This window comes from Pseudopipra pipra, chromosome 19, assembly GCF_036250125.1.
Source record: "Pseudopipra pipra isolate bDixPip1 chromosome 19, bDixPip1.hap1, whole genome shotgun sequence".
NCBI lineage: Eukaryota > Metazoa > Chordata > Aves > Passeriformes > Pipridae > Pseudopipra > Pseudopipra pipra.
The window spans coordinates 2,363,526-2,386,602 of record NC_087567.1 but is presented as its reverse complement, the minus strand read 5'-3'; the positions used below and the strand labels follow the sequence as shown (position 1 = coordinate 2,386,602).

The following is a 23,077-nucleotide window of genomic DNA, read 5'->3' as shown; positions in this document are numbered from 1 at the left end:
CAACGTGTCACAGCCATAAGGCTGAAATATTTGATTCCCAAAGCCCAGATTAGCACCAGCTCCCCCCAGGAGCCACAACCTTTGGGAATTATTCACCTCCTATTCCCTCAGCACCAGACTTGGGCATTATTTAATGCCTTTATCCTCAAATCACTCCTCCAAGGAAGAAAACAGCACTGCTGTTTTTACATGCAGTGACAAGGAACTGAGGCTGCTGGGAAAGGCAGAGTGGCTCTGGCCAGGTCACCCAGGAAGCCTGTGGCAGGACAAGGGCCACACCAGTGTCCTACATCCATCAGCATCTGCAGGGAGGGGGCAGAGGATGCACCAGGCTCTGCTCAGAGGTGCCCAGCAATGGCACAAGAGGCAACAGGCACAAACTGATGCCCAGGAAGTTCCACCTGAACATGAGGAAGAACAACTTCCCTGTGCAGTGACCAAGCACTGGAACAGAGACCACAGAGGATGTGGAGTCTCGCTCACTGGAGATATTCCAGACCCATCTGGACACAATCCTGTCCCATGTGCTCTAGGATGGCCCTGCTGGAGCAGGGAGGTGGGACCAGATGACCCACGGTGGTCCCTTCTAACCTGATCTATGCTGTGAGTCTGTGATCCCGACAGCACCTTAAACCCAGAGCATTTCATCCTCAGAGCTGCTATAAAATCCAGTCACCACATTTTTTTCTGTGCTTTTCTCGGCTTTTCCACCCTTTCCATGTCATCTGCAACACTCACAACTCAGGTCACACCTGAATTCAGCTGGCTGCTTTGGGGACTGTTTCTGAGAAGTGCCTAAGTGGTATTTTTTTTAATTTAATTTTCTTTAGAGAAGACACAGCCCAGGTTCAGCCAAGTGAGGTTACTCTGCCAGCACAGGGCAATGTTCGACCCTGATCTGGACATCCCACCCCAGCACTCCCAGGCCAGCAGCAACCTATTCCCCTTCTCACTTACCTCCAGGGAGACGTCAAGTTGTTCCCTTGCTTTTAACTTCAAAATGTTAACTCGAAATAACTGCGAGGTTATTTTGACAAGAGTTCAGGCTTGTGTCTCACAGCTGCACAACCCGGGCTCGGCCCCGGCAGGGATCAAAAGACCCAGCGAGCTGATGGGGTCACCTCCCTGGGAAGTCCACCTCCCTCCGGGAATATCCTCCACTCTCCAAAGTAACAGGAGAGGCGTAAAGATCAGTCTAATTAGCCAGCCTGGCCCCTGCACCTTTAGCAGAGCCAATTAGCAGGCAATTCACCTCTCCCAGCGGCGGGTCCTCGGTAGATAAACCCTTGCTGCTTCGCTGGGAGGGCAACTCTCAAGTGGGTTAAGTGCGAATTGCGTTTGGTCACAGCTTTGTGACACTTTGCAGCTATTTCTGCTCTCCTCCCCCAGCTCTTTGCCTACAAAACTCCTTCCAGGAACTGCGGCAGTTCTTCCTCTCTACACACTGTGATGGTTTTCACAAGCACAAGCGGTGCCAGCCCCAAATCACCGGCGGGCTTTGCACTTTGGATCAGCCAAGGCACCACCCAGCCCGGTTTGAAGTGATTTAGCAGGCAGGGTAACAGATCAGGCAGGGTAACAGATCAGGCAGGGCATGGAGCATCCCTGCTTGGCTGTGCCTGCAGCCACAGCAGCAAAGCAGTTTCAGGAGCCCAGGGATGCAGCCACAAAGCCAGCCCTTCCTCGAGGCAGCCTTTTTTGGGTCTGTCGGTTGAAGCTGGTACCAACCCTGGCTTTTAAAAATTGCTGAACGCCCTCTTCCCTTCAGAGCTTTCAGTTGTCTCCTACTGGACACGACACACTGAAATTTAACAGGGATGGTCACTTTAGGAAACCTGTGCTAAAGGCACTTCCCTCTGCACGAGCCCGGGCTCGGCAGTGCTTCCCCCGACTGCTCCCACCCAGCAACGACCAGGAAAGGAGGACCAGACCCTCTCACATCCAGTAACACCAGGTGATGGGGCAGACCCTGCTCTGGGCTCTGGGCACGGTCAGAGCCTCGATTGCTGCAGCCTGTGCCCAGGGGAGGAGCAGGATCACCCTCCTGAGATGCCATCTCACAGCACACAAATCTACCTGGGTCAAATGCTCCACTGAGAACAGGCAAAGGGACTCAGAGTCTCCTCCTGGATGTCCCTTTTTACACAAAAAGCCTCAGCAATCTCGAGGAATGGGAGACCACAGCAGTGCCCCTCCCTGTGGATCAGGGAGGACAAGCCAGCAAGACACATCCATCAGTCTCTCACATCACCCCATCCAGTCACGGGCAAGGCAGCAATTTCAGTTTTGGAGGTTTATACCAACAAATGAAGTGCCCTACACATGAGGAGCTTAAATACTGCCCAGGACCTTCCTCCCCTTGTCCCCAACACAGGCTGAGTGACCCCGAATTGTAAACGGGATCACGGCAACAGCAGCACATCAGCACCATGAGCATCCCTCAGCCTCCACAGGGTGCCCCAGCACCCTGGCACTGGGTTCCCAGGTTGTAATGGATGACAAGACCCCAACATTCACCTTCCTCACAGACTGCTCAAGCTGAGAAGACAACAGTGTTGTCAAGTGGTTACAGAGGGAACCGAAAGTCTGCAATAAAACCCAAGTTCTGGTGCCATGGCATGGGGAGAGACCTCTCCGTGCCTCAGTTTCCCCCTCCAAAAGTAGCAGCAGAGGCTCCTGCTGCACCACACTCCCTCAGCCACCAGCTGGAAAGCAGTGGCAGGTAAAGGTGAAAGCATAATTTTCTTTCATCCTGTCATTTTTATTTCCTACTGTAGCCTTCCCAATCCCATTTATAACCCTGGCAGGCAAAGCTGGCAGAGCAGGACATGTCAAACAGCATTTTTATAATACATAAAAACATACTAATGTTTCACAGAGGTTATTTCTAACCCACAAGAACCACTTGCCTTAACCATCACATCCTGCCACGAGCACCCAGCACAGTACCCAGGTACACATCTTCAAACTTCTTGAGCAGTAAAATTGTGACACACAACCAGAACTGCTCATGCAGCAGCAAATTGCAGAAATAAAGCTACACATGAGAAAAACACGTGTTCTCAACAGCAGTGCACGCAGGGGAACCATGGATTCAACCACTAGTACCAGAACTGCTTTGGAACTCCGTTTTTTTAAGCCCCAAATTTCTAAGAAACAAAATACAGAACTGCCTTGTGCAGACTCTTGCAGCAGCAGCAGCAGCAGCAACCACTCAGCTCAGTAAATCTAATTAATGAGCCAGGAAAAGTGGCATTGGTTTGCTAACTACTTCGCCCAGGGTTGCCAAATAGACAGATAAAGGATTTAGCTGGGGCCTATTCCAGCCAAAGGAGCTGGGAACCTGGCAGAGAGCACAGAAGATTAGAGAGGGCTGAAAGGAAAAAGAGAGGGGAGGTGGAGGGGGGGAAGAGGGGAAAAAAAAAAATCGAAATAGATTAGCACTTTCCAAATGCAAGCATGTAAATCAGCTTACATTTTAGATAATGCCACCCTTGTGAGCATCTGGGCACGGGGCGGGCACGGCCCCGCACGGCAGCACACCAGAGGACCCGGCTGAGCAGAGTTTTAGCTGGGCTCAGGAATCTCACGCCACCAACTCCCCCACAGAAAAAAACCCAGCAGTTTTGTTTTTGCCAGCTTTGTAAATTCTCACAGGAAGCCAATTAGGGGAAACCTGGGAACAGAGGAAGATTCATAATTGCAATTAAGGCTTCAAAGTGCTCGTCCCCAAGCGCGGCCGTTAAAGTCAGAGCTGGGGAAGGGGGAAAAATAAAAACCTTTTGAAGCATCGGGCTTTCAGGTACGGCCCAGGCTGGAAGAGCTTCTCACTCCCACAACAACCCATCACCTGGAAGGGAGGGAGTTCACCTCAGAGGAACTCACACAGGACCAGCCCCCGGGTGCCACCCTGCTCAGAGGCTGGAGGAGGCAGGCACAGAGTCTGCGTGCATTTACCTCCTGCCTTCAGTTTTGGGAAGAAGGTTCAGTCCTGTACACATGAAACTTTACCCCACTGAAGATTTTGGTGGCAAACAAAGCCTCTGCTTTATCTACACAGAATATCTTGAATTGGACAGGACCCACAAGGATCATCCAGTCCAACTCCTGGCCATACACAGGCACCCCAACATCCCAACATGTGCCTGAGAGCATTTTCCAAACACCCTTGGAGCTCTGGCAGCCTTGGTGCTGTGCCCACTGCCCTGGGGAGCCTGGGCAGTGCTCCATCACCCGCTGGGGGAAGAACCTTTTCCTAATACCCAGCCTAAACATCCACTGACACAGCTCCAGCCATTCCCTGGGGTCCTGTCACTGGTCACCAGAGAGACTTGATGTTCTTCACTCCTAAAGCACTGCAGCATCCCTGGCAAGGGTCATGGCTTTGCAGACTGGGCTGCCTGCAAGGACACAAGAGATCTGGGCTTAAATCTACTGTCAAAGGGATCCAGCATTCGTCCCTTAGTGCTACAGACCTTCCCATCCCAAACAGAGAGTCCTCTTAGAAGTTCAGCAGTTTCAGCAGCAACCTGGATACCAAGAAACAGAGTCCAAACAGTGCAGAGAACTGTGTGTGCATCATGGCAGAGCTGCTGTGCCTGTTTGTGATCAAACGTGCACCACAGCAGCTCCAGAGCCCAGCAGGAACAGTGCTGTGGTGACACCAGGAGCTGGGACATGTGGCCCTGCAGCCACCCCTTCAGCAGCACTCCCACGGGCTTCACCCTCACGGGGGATGGAGGTGGCTCTTCTGGGATTGCTTTGACTTTCAAAGACAAAATCCCCAGTCCAAGGTGAGGTGTCACCAGGCAGGTGCTCCCCAGGCTGCAGGTGACCTCAGACACAAACCTGCAGCCGTTTGTCTTGGCTTCAGACTCACAACCCAACCCAGCGACAGAGGCTGAACCACAACTTCTCATATCAGCAAGAAAGGCAAACCTGAAAATACTCTATAATCCACCCAAATCAAATATGTCTTAGCCCAGACGCTGGGCCTGGCCATTTCAGCTTGGAATAGAGTAGAACAGCCCTACTTGTAGAAGCTCAGTCCTCCAGCAGATCTAGATCACAGCCTTGTGATGTTGGAAGATGTCAGTGACACACAGGACTGGACAGACCCTTCTAATCAGGGCTACAAACTTCGTACCTCTGGGGTACATGGTATTTCTGCCATGTAAATATTCCATAATCTGCTATCTGTATTCCATAATCTTATCTCTAGTCCTCTTGCAAGGGAGCTCAAGTAGGAGAAGCAAAATTCACAGGAACAACACCTCTGCACTAGGACATCTGGCAGCCCAGCACTGTCAGTTATTGATCCCCCTTCACTGGCAGAATTGGGGGTGGCAGCCTGTGCTGTGGCCCCAAACATGTGGACTCGCTGCTCCAACATGCCCTTGGCAGGAGAAAGGGTTGAGAAAAGCCAAGAGGAGAAAAGGTAACTCACCCAAGGTGCCAGGGCAAACCCCTGGTAGGTCTGGGAAGAGGTCCTGCACCAGCTGTTGTGCCATTCACAGCCACTCTGCTCTGCCTGTTCTCAGTGCCAATGCTCAGACACTTCCCTCATGATGGCACCTCCTCTCCACACAACACTCCCAACAACAGCTTTCCTTCCAGCCCCTCCCAACCTCACCCTCTCTCTGAACAGCCGGAGAACACCCTGCTCCAGCAGAAGCAAGGTTGGGCTGCAAGGTGCACAGGCTGCTCTCCTTGGTGGGGATGCTCCTTCTTCCTTCCACCAGACACCCCAAAGCCCCAGCAGCTGCAGCAGAAATCCTGTGCCCAGCAGAGTCTGGAAGAGGAAAGATCTGCTGTGGTGGTCTGTGGGACCCATGACAGAGATGACCCTCAGTCATCTTCATCCATGGCATGCCCTTAACTGCTTTTGCTTTTCCCCATGGGTCCACTCCCACCTCCCCCCACGCCCCCTCACACCCCTCAGCTGCCTTGTGCCACGGCCGAGTCGTTCTCAGGCTCAGGGTCTACTGCAGGATCTGTCGTGTGACCTTGGAAAGTCATTTGTGTCTCTGGAAATGTATTGGCTGTAGGTGTTTTTGCACAAGCTACTTTCCCTGTGGTGTTTTTTCCCCTACTGTTGAGCACCCAGGACTCAGTAATCAAATGAGGTCAAAGAAAATTCCAGCCAAAACCCCGGCAGCCTTGATCCCTCCCCAGCAGCACCCCCTGGGAACAGCCAACAACATCCACACAAGCACAGCTCGGGCTTGGATGAGGGCTCTCCCTGTCTCCAGCACAAGACAGATCATCCCAGAAAGTGGGATCTGTGGGATTAGTGTTCCATGAGCAGGGCTGACATCTGAGATAATGCACGGGGAAGGGAGGACATGGACTGCTGGTTCCCAAGGGCAGAACAGGAGAAGGCAACTGTCCAGAGCGAGGACTGCAGAGCCTGCAGCCCACCCACCCTCTGCCTCTCGTTACACACCGAGCAGACTTCCCGTCTGAGGAGGAAGCCACAACCCACACGGCTCAATCCATCCACACAGAAACATCCCCCTCCTCACCGGCCAGGGCGAGGGCTTTGCCCATGGAGATGGTTTCCAAGAGCAACCTGCACTTCTGCATTTTCAACAGAGATCTTCTTACTTCACCTTCCCGCCCGCTGGTGCCAAAAGGAGAAGTGCTTTGGAGCCGGGGCAGAGGAAGTTGTGCCACCATTTCCTATTCTGGACGATGATTTCACCCTCCTGCCGCGTCCGAGAGCCACCGGCGGCACCCGCCACGCTGCGCAACGTAACATGCAAAGGGCTCGGGTTTGGGGCAAGCAAGTTCCAGGAAACCCAACAGTCGTGTTCAAGAAAATACAAAAATAAAGACCACATACAAACGACCCAGTCAGAAATAACTGCGGTGTCCCCTGGCACTCACCAGGCTGTGAGACACCACAGCAGGGCACCTGGGCAGCCATGGAGGGGCTGGGGAAGGAAACACACGTGAAAGCAGCTGCCCAGGTCCAAGCAATGACTTTCTGTGCTCCCCTAAATGATGGCAGACGTGGCTAAGTCGGGCTCAAGCAATCCTGGGGCCTTCTCTCCTTGTTTGAAGGGGTCAGTTCCCTTGGCCCCTTCCCACGGCCATGCAGCACCATCCTGTGATGGGGAGGAGCAGACCCAGGGGAGCCAAGATATCCACTCCTCCCTGCATGTCCAGGGAGCTGGACTCTCCCCACATTGATGCTAAAGGAGCCAAACTCAACCACTGACAAATTCTGAAGGAAATATTCTTTCTGCTCATTTCCACCATGGTTTAGTTGGCATGGTGGTATTCATTCAAAGGTTGGACTTCAAGATCTTGGAGATCTTTTCCAATCCTAATGATTTTATGATTCCTCACCAGAGTTTCCCCTCATTTGCTCAGTGTGGGCATGAGGGCCAGGATTTACACTGGCCCCAGGCAGCTTGGGTCTGTTTTCCAGTCTGGTTGGCAGACTCAAGCATCACTCCAAACACAGAAGGCTTTCCTTACAGCCACAGTAGCCTGGGTTTCTGCTAACACCAATAGAAATCTCACCCCCATTTAGAGGGCAAAATCTCCTGCATGCCTTCCCCAAGGGGGCTTGATAAGCCCCATTACCAGAAGCTTGCTACAGCACAGCTAAAGAATGGATCAGGTCTTAAAGCATTCCGTAGCCTTCTCACCAGAGAGGCACCTCTAGGTATTTTTAGAGGTAGTATCTCTTAGCACCGGAATTACAGTGCATTAATTAGCAGGGAGACGCATAGGAACAGTCACAAGGTCAGAACACAACATCCATAATTTACACCTCCCCGGGAGTTACTGCGAAAACAACACACAGAGCCATCACAAGATGTGCCATCTTTAAGGGCTCCCACTTCCCAGAGCAAAGGGGGAAAATTCACTGTCTCAGATGGACCAAATCCTCACAGCAAAACTCAGAGGGGGCTCTATGGGTATGTTGAGTCAGTCCTCAGAGGGAAACTCATGGGTTTGAAGGGCCTTTGTCCAGCAGTCTGATGGCTTGGGGAAAAAAGGAAATAAGGGAAGGTCAACATTTGCTCTTCTGGGATGAACCACTAAGAAAATTTTTCAGCATTTTGGTGTCAGTGGCCATTCATACTCCTCAACAGACACCTGCAGCTTCAGCCTTTCAGGCAGGGTACCTTCAATCTGAGGGATGGAGCTGCCTGTTTTCATGGCTTGTTATGACTAGAGAAAGTCTTAAGTTCATTGGTCAGGCAGATGGGCAGATTCACTTTCCTGAGCCATTCAGGTCATTCATCAAGTAGTTCTTAACCTGGCCCCACCCTAACCAGCCTCTCTTCTCTCAGAGCTTCCTCCACTGGGCACAAGTTATTGGTAAGGAAGTGTCAGAGCAAGTCAGGCTGGGACAGGACTTCCCACACTTCCCACTGCACACACAGACAGCATCAGTAGCAAGAAACAGCTGCAGCCTCAGAGCAGAGGCCCAAGAGAAGGTATCAGCAGGTCTAACACTGCTGGGCAGGACAGCCCTGCCACGTGAGTGGATTAAGCAGCTCCCCTCCAAACAATCCCCAAAGTGCAGCTCCTCAGAGAGGGAGAGAGAACCACTGGGGATGCAAGACCAACAGCAAGCTGACACTCACCATCATCTAAAGAAGAAAACTGCCATGACTTGCCTACAAAATGCTTGATCTTGTTGATTCAGTTGCAGCTGAGCTGTCCAGAGCTGGCTGTGGATGGTCAGGTGCATTGTGCTGTGGTCCAGGAGGAGCTTATTCACAGAAACACAGAATGGTTTAGGTTGGAAGAGACCTTAAAGCCCAACTCATTCCACCCCCTGCCATGGGCAGGGACACCTTCCACCAGCCCAGGTTGCTCCAAGCCCCGTCCAACCTGGCCTTGGACACTTGCAGGGATGGGGCAGCCACAGCTTCTCTGGGCAACCTGTGCCAGGGCCTCCCCACCCTCCCAGGGAACAATTTCTTCCTAATCTCTAATCGAATTCTACTCTCTTTCAGTTTGAAGCCATGCCCCCTTGTCCAGTCTCTCTCCATCTTTCTTGTAGCTCCTGCAGGTCCTGGAAGGCCACAGTCAGGTTACCCCAAAGGTTCTCTTCTCCAGGCTGAACAATCTCAACTCTCCCAGCCTTTCTTCCCAGCAGAGCTGCTCCATCCCTCTGATCATCTTGGTGCCTCCTCTGGACTTGCTCCAGCAGCTCCATGTCCTTGCTGAGCTGGGCCCCCAGAGCTGGAGGCAGCTCTCCTACTGACATGCACAGTGACTGTTCAGTCAGACTTTCTGGCAGAGTTTTACACCTTCTCTGAACACCCTGGATCCCCAGCAGCCCTGCTGGTGTCCCCACAAGGGCTCTGACCAGTACAAAAAAAAAAAAAGTGCACAGTGAAATGAAGAAAGTCCCTCACACCCTGAACCTGCTGCAAAGCCAACGACACACCAAGGCAAAGCAGACCAGCCAAAACTCTTAGTGGCTTATTTCTTACAATGATGTAATTAAGGCTCTGAACTTCAGGAATATCATCCTGAGCCCCTCAAATTGATAGAGACCAAGGCACAAATTAAAAAAAAAAAAAATTATTCAGTGACTTCAGAAAATCCACCTCAACTCTTTGCTCTGCTGTGAAGCTCCGTGGTCACACTGGGTCTATCCCAGGGCAGGATTCATTGCCTCCAACTTTACCTATGCAAAAATGAGGTGACTAAACAAATCAACCTCTACAGACAGAGAGAGCACCTGCTATGGAGGGCAGCTCACCCATCCAGCTTGAACCCCACTTCAGGGCTGGCCCATAAACTAAATTAAATTAGAGGCCTAAATTTTTAGGCAGGCATCCTTAAGCCAGGCAACTCCCATCCTTATTCTCCTAAGCTGCTTCCCACATGCAAAACAGGAATAATCACACTTCCTTCCTTAGCCAGCAGTTGCACAACCAAATGTTTCAAAGCCTGTAAGAAGCTCAGATAATGCAATAATGGGAACATGGAAATTGCAATTAGACTCACTCAGTTTAGCTTTACTTCTTTCCCACCCTCCCAAATTTAATTCATAGCAAACAAAAGCAGAAGCCAACTTTTTTACAAGGGATTTTTTTTCTGCTGAAAATTCCCTGGATTCCTCACTAGAGTTCCACTTCTGGACAGTCAGGTGTGAGCTCTGAGGAAGAGTGCCAGAGGCTGGAGTGAGCAGCTCTCCAAAAACCACCAGTCCCAGAAAGCTCTACAAGCGCCACTCTGAAGTCTCTGCTCCAAGTTATTCCCACCTTTGAAGATGGAATGTGCACTTCAAAACTGCCTCAGGTCACTTTTGTGGGGCTATTTCACAGATCAACTGCAGTAGAGCACTGATAATCCAGAAAACACAAATAAGAGAGTTCTTTGGAGCATGTGAGGTCTGGCAACAAATAGTCGTGGACACCAAGAGCCCAGAGTGTGTGGGACAGGGCAGCACAGGTCTCATTTCCACACCAAACCTGCATTGGCTCTTCAGCCAGGGGCAAAATTCCCATCAATTCCCAGTCATGGACCGTGCCCTGAGGTTATTAAAATCAACTGCCCTGTGTCTATAACCAAGCACCTCCCCATCCCTCCTGGAGGGAAGATCCAGTCTCTCACCCCCCCTGCCAAGGCTGACTGACACGAGCAGGATTTGAAGTGATGGCAGAGGAATGAGGAAGCTCCAGCATCCAACTGCCCGTGGAGGATCCTGCCTGAAGGCTGATGTTTGGGGCTGTCACTGGCTCTCCTCTCTTGAGTCAGTATTTTTCAGTCATTTTTTTAGTAAGAAAAAGTTTGACAGGCAGGTGGGGCTGGCCCTAAAACATACAAAACCCAACCACAACAAAATTTTAGTGATTTCAGAGTGAAACCATCACCATGTGATCATCCTGGTAATGAACTTCTCATCACAATATTACTGACCAGGCTCCAGCTCCAGGGAGTTCATTTCTAGGAGCTTATTTTCACTTGAATGAAGCAGGAAAAACAGTCTCCTTCTCAGCCTGACCAGAGACACTGAGGTAAAGCAACTGCAAAACACAGTGCAAGGGCTGGATGGAGACACAGCACAAAGGGTTGAGTTTGCACCAGGCTCAGCTTCTGGTCACACCAGGACAAGTCCAGAGCAATGCACTGGTTCTAGTTTTAGCAAGAACTCACAGCAGTTAGTCATTTGCAGGAGATACCATGGGATCAACTTCAAGGAGACCACGTGCAGCTCAGGAGACTCTCAGGGCTCACACAAAACCCCTCTGATCCTTTCAGTCTGCCCCTGTGCAGCATTAGCTGCAGTCGGATAAAGTAAGAGAAAAGGAGTCTCAGTAATGTGCAATCCAGCCAAGGTGAACAAGTGTTGGATTACAACATGGATGTATTGGTTTTGCTGCATCACTTCCACCTTCCCCATCAGCAGTGCTGGCAGCAAGTGAAGGTGTGGGATGCAAACAAAGGAGACCCCCTTTTCCAGTCCCGGGGTCTCATGGGAACTGTTGGAAGAGCATGACAACTGCAGCAGCTCAGCAGTTGTGGATTCTGGGTTCAGCATTTGGGTACCAAACCTGCAGTGGGGGCACAGCACCCACCCTCCTTAATGCTGGACAGCAGAAGACAACAGGAGATGTCAAGAATCACAGAAAGATTTAGGTTGGAAGGGACCATAAAGCCCAACTCATTTCACCCCCTGCCATGGGCAGGGACACCTTCCACCAGCCCAGGTTGCTCCAAGCCCTGTCCAACCTGCCCTTGGACACTTCCAGGGATGGGGCAGCCACAGCTTCTCTGGGCAACCTGTGCCAGGGCCTCCCCACCCTCACAGGGAACAATTTCTTCCTAATCTCTAATCAAATTCTAACGATGCATTTCCTTGAGGAACAGAAGCAGCCTGTGATGTTATGAGAGACTCACACAAGCTGAAGACACTTGAAGACTATTCTGGGACTCTCTGTAAGTGAGTGACTCCCTTGTTAGGAGGTGGCAGTGAGAACAGGGTGACTACGTGGAGACCACAACCAGCACCAGACCCCAGCACAGTGTTTAGGGGAAACTGAAACCACATCAGCACCAGTGTCCAGCACAGAACTGCCTGTGAACCTCCCCACCAGCCATTCTGCAAACTGAGACTTCCTCTTGACTTATTTTTAAAACCTTCTTTTTTACAATTACCATTTTTCAGGACAGGATCTGGTGTGTTCTTGACAAACAGACAATGGGGGAATTCCACTCGCTACCCCTTTAAAGCCACGATGTATTTTGATGCTGAGAAATACAAATCTCTAAATTAGTCCCACTAAGAACAGTTGCTGTGGTACCTTCTCTCCTCCAAAATGACATTTCTCTGTCTGCAACCCCAGTGACTCACTGCAGGTCCTTTCCATCAGAGACGCTCTCACCACTGGCACTCTTCATCTCCATATTCCATTATTTTTAGCTCCTGTGACACAACACTCTTGTATGGTTCAATTATCAGCCTTTGGGAAGTGAAAGGCACAGGGAGGGATGTTTCTCCCTGATGCTTTAGAATAAAGTCAATTATTTTTTGCAGTGGTTTCTGAAGGAAACTGCAGAAGTCCCATTCCTGGAGATGGTGAAGGACAAGGTTCAAATTGAAGCATGGGGAGAAAATATGCTCTGGTCTGCAGGAGGTGGGAAATGGGATGAACTTAGTCACAGAAAGGCTGCTGTAAAGAGGAGGAGACTTATCTGTGCCCAAGTACTTGAAGGCAGAACAAGCAGGAAGAGACTCAGAAAGAATGACAGAGGGAACATATTCCCTGTCCCAAGGCCAGGGAGGGACCCTCAGCAGTGTTTCCAGTCCTGAGGGCCCTTCCAGTCTGCACTCCATTGCCTTTTCAGTCCTCCTGCCTTGAGGCAAATGAGCAGCTACAGAGTCTGTGGTAATTTCTCGGGTTTCATCATTGTAAAGTACATCTTGATGTTAACAGTAACTTTCTGAAAAGAAAAAAAAACAAAAGGGGAGGAGGGGGGGATGCCAGCCCTACCCTGGGCTCTTTATCTCCCCTCCATCAGCACTTTGCTCACCCTCTGACCCACCAGACCAAAGCTGGCAGGTTTCAGCAGCCCAGGCTTTGCTTTCTGGCCAGGAGCAGAGTCAAAGCCCATCTCCTCTCCTCTTGCTCTCATCAGCAAAAGCAGCTCTGCCACCAGTGCCAGGCAGCCAGGGACACCTCCACACCTGCCTGGCATCCACACAGGGCTCTCAGCCAGCCTGTGATGGGTGTGGAGAGGTCACCCAGGACATCAACAACCCCAACCTCACCCACGACCACTCAATGGGCTGCGTCAGATTGGCAAAACTCAGCCAGGGTAAGAAAAGCCCTTTTCTCCTCAAAAAAAAACCCCAACAGCAATGACACACATCTGATCTGAGTAAGAGAAGATCAGTTTTATATACTCACTTTTCAGAGAGGAAATGTACTTGTTCCTGGCACCAATTATGAAAACCCCTGGCCACATGATGCAAGTGTCAATTTTAGCTTCTATCAGTCTTTATCACAAGATTAATAAAGGTTGAAGTTTCACCCAACATCACAGTCAGTTACAAGCTCTCTCTCAAGCCCAAGAAGATTTAGGCTGGAGATGCCCACGGTGTTGGTCACAGCCCAGCAGGGTGCTGGGTGCTGTCAGCAGGATGGAAACTCCAGGGCTGCTCTTCAGGGAAGGTGGAAGTTCAGCAGAGAAGTTGCTGGGTGTCACAGGAGAGGACCGGGGGAAAAAATAAAAAAATTCAGCAAGTGCAGAATTTAGGGAGGGGGAAAAAAGGGTGTTTCCCAAAATACAGGCAGCAGCCCAAGCTGCCCCTGCCCAGAAGGAAGTGAAGGACATGACAGCATCAAACAGTCCCTCCCAACACTTCCCAGGGTGGCTGTTCAGCCTGGTGGACAGACCACGAGGAGACATCCCTGTTTGAAGGGTCTTATGGCCACTCACATGAGGTAAAGGTGATAAGACTCAAGGTATCTCCATGCTCAGCAGGAGACACCCTCCCAAAAGCATGTGGGCACCTGGAGGTGAGGTCTATGTCCACATGTAGCAGGTGCTGGGCTCCCTCCCAAGATGAAGATGCTGCAAGGAAATGTTGTTCAGCCTGGGAGGGAGCCCAGCACCTACTGCTGTAGGCACAGACCTCAACCCCAGCTGTCCCCTGTGCTTCCTACATCACCTTCTGTGTACGTGGGGCTTCTTTGGACATGGTCCATGGGGAAAATTCCATTTTTACAGTGCAAGGTTACATATGGATGGCACTATTGTATTCAGGATAGCATCAAACACAAGGGGAAACAGTGATACTGAGATATCATGAAAAACTCTCATCACCCACTCTTTGTTCCATTGATCCAGCACTTTTCTGTGCCACTCCAAACTCTTCCCAAGACTTCTCACCCCCCCTAAAAAACCATGTCATGTTGCTCCTTACTCTGCTACAGAGGCTCACAGGGAGGGGTGCTGGGTTGTTTGGGGGTTGGTTTGGGTTTGTTGGTTTTTCCTTTTGCAAAAACTAGCCAGAGTAGAGCCAGGGACCATCCCCATCCAACATGCCAGCAAGGTGGCACAGAGCACAAGGATCCCTCCCAGAGGGGACCCAACCCCTGCCCCACACTGCCTTCCCCCCACAGCTCCCCTGTGATGAGAGACAGTGAGAGCTGGTGTTAATTCCTTCAGCCTATTTGGAAAAACAAGTTTACACAGTCAGATTTCAATTGGCTCTGTCTCTGCTTAACTACTCCAGCTGTGAAACAAAGTAAGTGAGAGACAAAGCCCAACAAACAAGCAGCGTGACCATTTCTGAGGGCTTTTTGTGAGCTTTAATGCCAAACCTACTAAATAGATTAACTTACAGCATAAACAAGCAAGTAAATCTTTCCCCCAAGGCCCTGTGTATCCAAAGGAAGCTTTAGAAGTTGCTTCCTGCCATTGTGGAGGCCCTGCTGGGAACCCAGGAGCCTTTTCAGTCCCTGGCTTGGTTGCCCAAAACCTTCAATTTACTTCCAGCACCGCTGGCTGCAGCACCACAAAAGACAGATGATGGCAAGGACATTTTTGGCTGTTCCCCATCACCCTCGGGCCAAGGGCAAGTGAGGCTGAGATTCACACACACTTCCCAAGCTCCCACAGGGGTCACTTTGACCAGAGGACTCAATACAACCACAGCACCACCATCACAGTCAGCGAGAAGAAAGGAAGTGTCCAAACAAGGAGACAGCCCAAGGAGAGGTGGGCACCCCCCCAATAGTGACCAACCCCACCTGTTCATCCCCTGAGCACCTTCAGACAACCAACAGCACAGACAGCAGGGCAGCATTCACATTTACATTTGAGAGGAGAACAGTGAGCCCAGGACTTGAAACCTTTCCAAACCCAGTGTTCACCTCTGGGAAGAAGCAGACTCAGTGCTGGAGGCCACTGCTGCATCCCAGATGTGCCAAACCTGCAGATGTGAAGAAGGGCAGGTGCACAGAGGGAAGATTGCAGGGACTGGAGAGCCTGGGCCAGTCCCACTGCAGTGAGCAAAGTCCAAGCCTGAGGGCAGAACCCTGAGCTGGACCATGCTTTGGGCTGGCCTAATACAGCCATCAGAGCTACATCCCTATCAGCCCAAAAATCCATAGAGAAAACAAGCCAAGAGGCATCCCCTTCTCCACATGAAGGCCCTATCCATGACTGTCCATCCCCTCCCCCTGGCTCAGTGACATGACAGCCACGAGCAGCACCAAGAGCAGCCCACCTGTGAAGTGCCTCCAACCTGGTGGTTCTCACACGCAGAGCAAGTCCCCAAAGCCCCCCCAGGCACGTGTCACAGGAGCAAGGAGTGCAGCAGCTCATGGAGCCTGAACCCCTTCCAGCCCCTGGTCCCTCCCACGATGGGCAGGAGCATCACGGGACAGGGACAAGGCCAGTCCTTCATCCCAGCTCTTCCCGAGGAGCCAAGCTCCTGGGAACTGGCATGATGGTGACTGTAAGCATACAGTTTCCCCAGTCAAAGGCTGTTCCCTTCATCCTAAAAAAAAAAAAATCACCCTTGTGGTGATGTTCTGGTTGGAGGCCACAAGGAGCAGGTGGGATGCTGTTTAATACTCGCTATCCTGCCATCACTTCTCAACCCTGCACCACCATCTGGCAGCTCAGGGCCACAGAGATCCCCAGGCTCTGGTGTGCTCTGTGCCAGCAAAAGCAGATTTAGACCCACAGAGCCATTCCTTCACACCATCCCAGTTCCCTAAAGGATTAGCACCCACCGGCATTCAGACCAGATCCATCTGGGAACAAATTTCCATTTAATGAGCAGCCCTTTGGGGACTTGTTGGCCTTGATTGCAACCCAGCTAATTGATCCAGGGAGGCAAACCTCAAGCAGAAACTCCCTCAGATAAGCAGGATTCACACAGCTGGATGAGGAGCAGCAGGGATGGGTCTGCCAGGCTGGAGTTTGCTCGGTCGCCTCTGCACCTGAGGGATGCTGTGACTGCACCAGGCAGGGGGAGGCTGTGGGTGGTGTGTGTGCCCATTTATGAGGTTTATCAACACAAAGACACCGAGAATGAAGAAACATTTGTGAAGTTTCACATGTACAGATTGCCAGAAACAATGAGAAAAGGGAAATGCCACCTGAAAGGATGAGAGCTTGTTTGCCGAGAAGCCTCTGGGCTGAGGGTTTAAATAGACATCGAGCAAGGGGGGAAGCAGCTGAAAGGGGAAGCGTTTCATCCTAATTTGAGACAACAAAGAATGGGCCTTTGTGGAAGGGATGAAAAACACTTCTGCAGGCTCAAAACAACAGCATCTTTCCTAAAGTGTGCACACACCAACCATACCCTTGTCCACAGAACAGGCACGGACACAGGAGTGAAAATGCCCTGATGTGACTGCACGAAAACCCCCAACGCAGGATAAAAAAGATGACAAATTCCCTACCCCATCAGCTGCTAAGGACAGTCACAAGATCAGGTTGAGGCTGAGCTCTTCCTGCCCAGACAAAGCAGCGTCGGGCAGTGAGCGGCGTGACCGGGGGGACGACGCTCCAGCGTGTCCTTCCATTTCCAGCCACCCTCATCACATGAGCTGCTCATGCCAGGCTCCGCTCACTTCTGCTTAAACCCACCCCAAAATAAGGACCAGCAGCATTTTAGGAGCACCCGAGCTGCTCTCACCCCAAGCACTGTGGGAATTTTGGGCAATTAAACAAATTGAGGGAAAGCCAAGTCCCATCTCTGTCTCTCTTTACAAACACAGGTGGTGTCCCTGCGGCACCCACAGTCATTGATAACTGTCACAGCACCACACCACCCAGCCAGGTAGTGTTTTCCTATTCCCCTTTTAGCTCAGCAAGAGGCTCATGCTCACATCTGTTGGCTAAAAACATCTGCAGGCCTTTTCACTGCCTGGCCAGCTCGGCACAGCTGGGGAGGGAGCACCAGAGCCTGCTCCTCCCCGGGCACACCGGAGGGCTCTCCAGCCCTGTTCCGGGAACGGTGTGGCACAGGTGGGAGTGCTCAGCCACAGCTGCCCCGGGCAGGATCCAACCTCCAGGCTCTGCCTTACCAGCAGGAGCCTCAAACCTGGGTGAACTCTCAGATGCAGCAGGTTAAACACAGCACCTGTGAGGAGAGGACAGCTGAGATGAAACCACGAAACCCCATCACGCTGCTTCCACACGAACTGTGCTCCTCGGGGCATCACTCAGAGCCAGCTCTCTCCAGCCTCACATCTGCCACCTCAGCCAAGCATCTCCTGCTGTGCCACACCATGAGGGAGTCGATCATCTGCAAGCTGAAGTTGCTTTATTTTCGTGGTGGGTTTTTTTTTTTCCAGTGGCAGACCTTGAAATCAGAGATTAACAAGTCTGAAGGAGCTCATGCCTGGCCACTCATGTATTCCAGATGTACATGCTATAATCGCTGCTTGCCAAACAGGATACGAGGCGTAAGAAAATAAAGCATTTTATCTTCAAGCTTTTCCAAGAGGGTATTAGAAACAATGGGGAGGAAATACAAAATTAACACTAGAGAAGAGCAATTGGCAGTGCCCTTGCGAGTCTGTTCTTCATTACAAGGCTGCCTATTCAGTAGCTTTCATTAGGAAAATCGCATCACAGAGCCATTCCCAACAGTGTCCCTATTTCCTAATTAGGCTTCGCCAAAGAGCTGCATCTTTTAGTTACTGCACGGCACAACAATCACAACAATCACCATTTCAGCAGCCGGGCTGCTGAAAACCCGGCAATTAAAGCATCCGAGGAGTCACACGGGCACGTCATCAGGGAGACAAGTTCTCACGTCGTGCTAATTGGCGGCCAGAGACGAGATCAGAAAAACAGGGACGTGGGTTTTCGGTGTCCGTGCTGGGAAAGGCGCTCGGGAGATGCAGCCACCCCCCAGGTTCCCACCCTGGTGATGGGGGCAGGGTGCCAGCACTGGTGACAGGTCCTGTCCACCCTCCAGGCTGCGGCACAGGGGAATGTTCAGGGGATCCTCGGGTGTGTCACACCCACGTCACCAAACAACCCTGACCCAACACAAGGTGAACGCAACCTTAGGTGGGTGGCAGAGGTCACCTGGAGACCCCAGTGATGGCTTTGGATGGGTGGGACCCTCGCAAAGGATTGGTTACAAAAATGTCTTCATGCTGCCTCTGGACATGAGGGATAGGGCAAGGATGGGGAGTCCTGGAATACTGAGCCTCTTAGGGAAGTCTCGCAGGGAGGAGGGAAAGAGCATGAACTGCAGCTATGGAGCCTGGAATGCACCCACAGGTCATGTTTTCCTCCTCTGCAGTCAAGAGTGACATTTCCAGCCCAAAACAGCAAAGCACAGAACTGCAGCAAGGACAGACCTGCTGGGCAACAGTGCAATGCCCGCAGGGAGTGGGGGCACAGCTTCCTTAGGAACCTCATTTCCCCTCCCCATCCTCTCACCTACTGCCCCCTGGAAGTTCAAAGCACTGATGGGAGCAGAGTTCAGACACAGCAGGAGCCTCCCATTGCTCAAAGCCAACCTCAGGGCACTCACCTGAGTGGCTTTCCCCGGCACACTCATGCACCATTTTCCACTTGCAAAATAACCACGCAAAAATGGGCAGCCCCGTCGTGCTCAGCAGGCACCCAAAAAAGAGAAGTTGAAACTACTCCAGGGTGAGCTGCAGCATGGCAAGGTCCCCATGCCACTGAGTGGCTGTCCCTGGTCCCCAGCACAGCCAGAGCACCACTTTTGGCATCCCTCAGCCCCGAGGGCTGCTGCAGCACGGGGAGCTCATCCCCCTGGAGCAGCTCGACCTGATGGAGCAGCGGACAGTGCCCCTGCCAGTGCCTTCCATGGCACTCAGTTCTTCTTTCTCAGCACAAAATTTACATCTTCATTTTCACATTTGGCAAAAAGCACACAGTGTCAGGTTTGCTCTGTTTCTCTCCCAGTTGGGATGCCCTGATCCCCACAGGGGAGGAGGGATGAGCCAGCTGTACCATCCTACAGCACCAGAGATGTGGGGCTGGCGGTGAGGAGCCCTAACCTCCTCCCTAAATCAGTGCACACCACTATTCCAGGTTTTCCCTCCATACAAGCATCTCCAACACTTCTCATCCCCTTTCCCACCCCTGACCAGGCTGCAGAACTGCAGGGAGCAGGACAGTGACGGCCACAGGATGCCAAGGAAGGCACAGCAATGAGCTCCCCATGCTTTATTTCGGCAGCACATCACGAAGATGGAGCTGGCCACATCCCAGATTCCCAGTGCAGCAGGCCTGGCTCTACTCAGCTGCCTCCCTGCAGAGCATCCCCAGCCCAATGGACACACCCAGCATCACCTGAGCCCTCCAACCTTCCGTAGTCACTGTAACTGAGGGATGCAACCACTGCAACCATCACTGCCAGGCTCTCGCTCGTTATCTTCTCACCTTTCCACATTTAACCTCTAATCTGAGCAACACTCAGAGCTCCGAACCACTTTGCAATCATGTTTCGGAAACAATTTGCAACTCCCTCCAAGTTTTGCTTTGAACAAGAAAAAGAAAAAAAAAACAAACACAAAACCAACAAGACCTTTCTGACACACGGGAAAATTAAAGCACTGACATCCTGCATATCCCTGGAGTTTGCATCAAACCAAGATTTAGAAAACAAATCTAAATGGAAAAACTAAATAAATTGCAGCTGTTCAGCATCAGCCCCTTCAGCATCAGGGCAAGCAGCACCAGCCCCTCCAGCAGGAGCAGCATGAGCAGCACCAGCCTGCAGCTGCCTGAGCAGGGTTTCACTGCACTGACAGCAGCAGCAGCCCCGAAACCAGCCCTTTGCAAAGTTAAGGAGTGCTGGGGTGACAGCAGCCAGGTCGTAATAAACATGAAAACAAAGGTCTGAAATCTCTTTTCTCCCGCTTTCGATAGTGATTTGAATCAGCCAAGCCTTTTCCTCCCTCAGGGTTTACACCGACCAAAGCAGCTAAACATCCTCTCGGGGAGGCCGGTGCAGAAACGAGTGTGGCAGGAGGCCAGGCTGGGGCTGGGCACTAAACAGGAGCCACTGGTGACACCGTAAGGCCACAGAGGCACCTGATGGAAGATGCTCCTTTGCAGGCACACCTATCAGCACAGGCTGATGCATGAAGCAGCACGGGGACATCTCAGGGCTGGCGCACATCCAGGCTCCGATGCTGGAGGGATGACACTCTGCTGAGCTTGTCACATCCCAAACCACATCCTGTTGCCAAAACAGAGCCCTCCCTGGGGTTACATCTCAGCCCCCTTGGGCTGTGGAGACCCAGCTAAGGGTGATGGGAGCAACAGGAGACTCGTGACCCTCGGGTCCCTCCAGCCTGGGGAAGAGCTCCTGCCGCAGTGCCCCGGGGTGACTCACTGCCACCCCACCCTGCCAGCGGCCCGGCAGAAACTCCAGGCAGGGAGCGGAGAGCCCCCGGGATTTCCCGGGGACCCAGCCCCGGCAGGGTGGTCCCCTGGGGCGGGCAGGGCCCTACACCTGGGCCCCGAGCAGCAGCTCCGTGGGGCGGCGCAGAGGAAAACAAACACAGAGTCCAGAAATGAGTCACAGCAGCGGGGCCCGTCCCCACCCGCGGGTGACACCGGCTCCTCCCGGCCGGGGCACGGCCGGCCACGGACCACCCGCACGGGGACCCCGAGGTGAGTCAGGGTGCCCCTTCCAAGGGTGCAAGGCCGATGACACCCCACTGGTGGGTTTAAGTGAAGCCTCCACTCGCACGGGACCTCTCCATTACACTGCCTTCAGTCGCCCTCCTGTCACTTGGACACCCCGAATTATACAGTCCGGGGGCCTCTGCTCTCCCAAGTACACTAACCCCCCAAGCCCACGGGGTGCCCCCGGTTACATGGACACCCCGGGAACACAAGGAACGCATCCGCTCGCCCACCACGTGCAGCAGCTCTGCAGAGCCCCCGCTCCCACGGACACCCGGTCACGCCGCGCTCGGGGCGTGCGCGGCCCCCCCGCCCCGTCACACAGACACCGCGGCTCTCCCACCTGGGGGGTGACTGCGGCCGGGGCTCCCTGCCCATCCTCGGCTCGGCTGGGCTGCCCCGCCGGGCTCCGCTCCGCGCCGGGCGGCACCGGCAGCACCGGGACGGGCGGGCGGGGCTGGCGGCGGGTCCGCCCCGCACATGTGCACCGCCCGCCCCGCCCCGGCCGCGCCCCCTCCACCTGCCCTCCGCCCACCCCTTCCTCCGCCCACCCAGCCCTCCAGCCCTCCCTCCCTCCGTCCCTTCACCCATCCATCTCCGCTTCCTCCTTCCCTACCACTATCCTGCTGCTCATCCAGCTAGTCATCCCCTCATCCATCGTGACACCCGTCTGTCCCCCCACCACTTTGCCTTCCACTCTTCACTCTTCCGTTGTCCACCCCTCCACCTATCCCTCCTGCCATTCTGCCACCCATCCATCCATCCATCCCTCCCACCTTCCTTCTATTCATCCATCTACCCATCCCTCCATCAATCTCTCCTTCTTTCCCTTCATCCATGCACCTTTCCAACCCTCCACCCTTCCCTCCATGCATCCATCTGTCTTTCCTCCTGCCATCCACCTCTCCATTCCTCCATCCCTCTCTCCTTCTCTTCATGCCTCCATCCTATGCATTATGTGAGTTTGTTTTCCTTCCTTCCCTATGCAGCCTTTTACCCCATCTTTGCTGGGAAAACCCTCAGCATGTCCGTGACAGTGCAAAGCTCAGGCTGAGTGACACCAGACTGGAGTCATGTCTGCTCTGGTGGCACCTGGGAATGGCCTTTTCCTGCTGCCTTCAAGCCTGCTCCTGAGAAAGGGCCTGTGCCACCTCCATCGCTGGCAGCACTGGCCCCCATGTCTCCCTGCTGGCCCATCTGTGCACGGGGCTTGTGGCCGGATCCGGCCCGGATGGTGCCGCAGGAAGGGCAAGAACCTGCCTGCGGGTTCCTCTGCGGGTTCTGGTTTTTCAGAAGAGAGTGACCGCTGCCACCGACGCTCCGAGACTCGAAAGCTGCTCAGGGGCCAAAATAGATATGGGGTTTCACAGTGAGATTCCAGTGAATTTTAAAAAAGCAAACCCAGTCAGAGCCAAAATCCCCTTTAATTGGTGACCCGTTGACACAACCACCCGCCGTGCAAAGCGCGCTCCGCCCTGCGCCAGGTGACACCTCTGCGGCCGGGACATGGGCTTGGCCTTCCCCAGCTGAGCGGGACCAGCAATTCACAAGAAATTCTCTGGCAGCAAAAATAGCAGGACGGGGAAAGTCTGGTGTCTAAGTTACAGTGACACCTGCCCCAAGGCACTGCCCCGGCAAACAGCCGAATACTCCGGTGGAGCGGGCTTTGTGCCACAGCTCCTCTGGGCTTGGGCTCCTCATGCGAACTTTAAGGGCTGCGTTCAGGATTTAGGGTGCCAGTCTGATCTTTCCCATCCCTTCTGCCCTGTTCCCACCTGCTCATTTCAGACCCAGCTTTTTAGGCCGTATCCCTGAACTGGAGGAATTGGGACACGTCTGAAGAGCTAAAGCTGCGGAGGTCAAACTTCTCTGGGTGTCGGGGCTGCAGCGCGTCCCCTCCCATCCCGTGCCCTCCCCACCTGACGCCCTGGGAGCTGCTTGTTTT

The 23,077-nt window shown here is 52.8% G+C and overlaps 1 protein-coding gene across 4 annotated transcripts in view; it reads right to left on the bottom strand.

Annotated features, from left to right (window-relative positions):
• Positions 1–21,569, bottom strand: part of PIK3R5 (phosphoinositide-3-kinase regulatory subunit 5) — a 61,962-nt gene extending 40,393 nt beyond the window's left edge. For 3 of the 4 annotated variants that reach the window (XM_064675640.1, XM_064675643.1, XM_064675644.1), the window contains exon 1: positions 21,476–21,569. The gene's annotated coding sequence lies outside the window, so the exon portion shown is untranslated. Of the gene's footprint in view, positions 1–5,446; positions 5,621–21,475 lie in introns of those variants that run through there. The other variant, XM_064675642.1, reaches the window with a different exon arrangement.
• Positions 21,570–23,077: the final 1,508 nt, after the last annotated feature.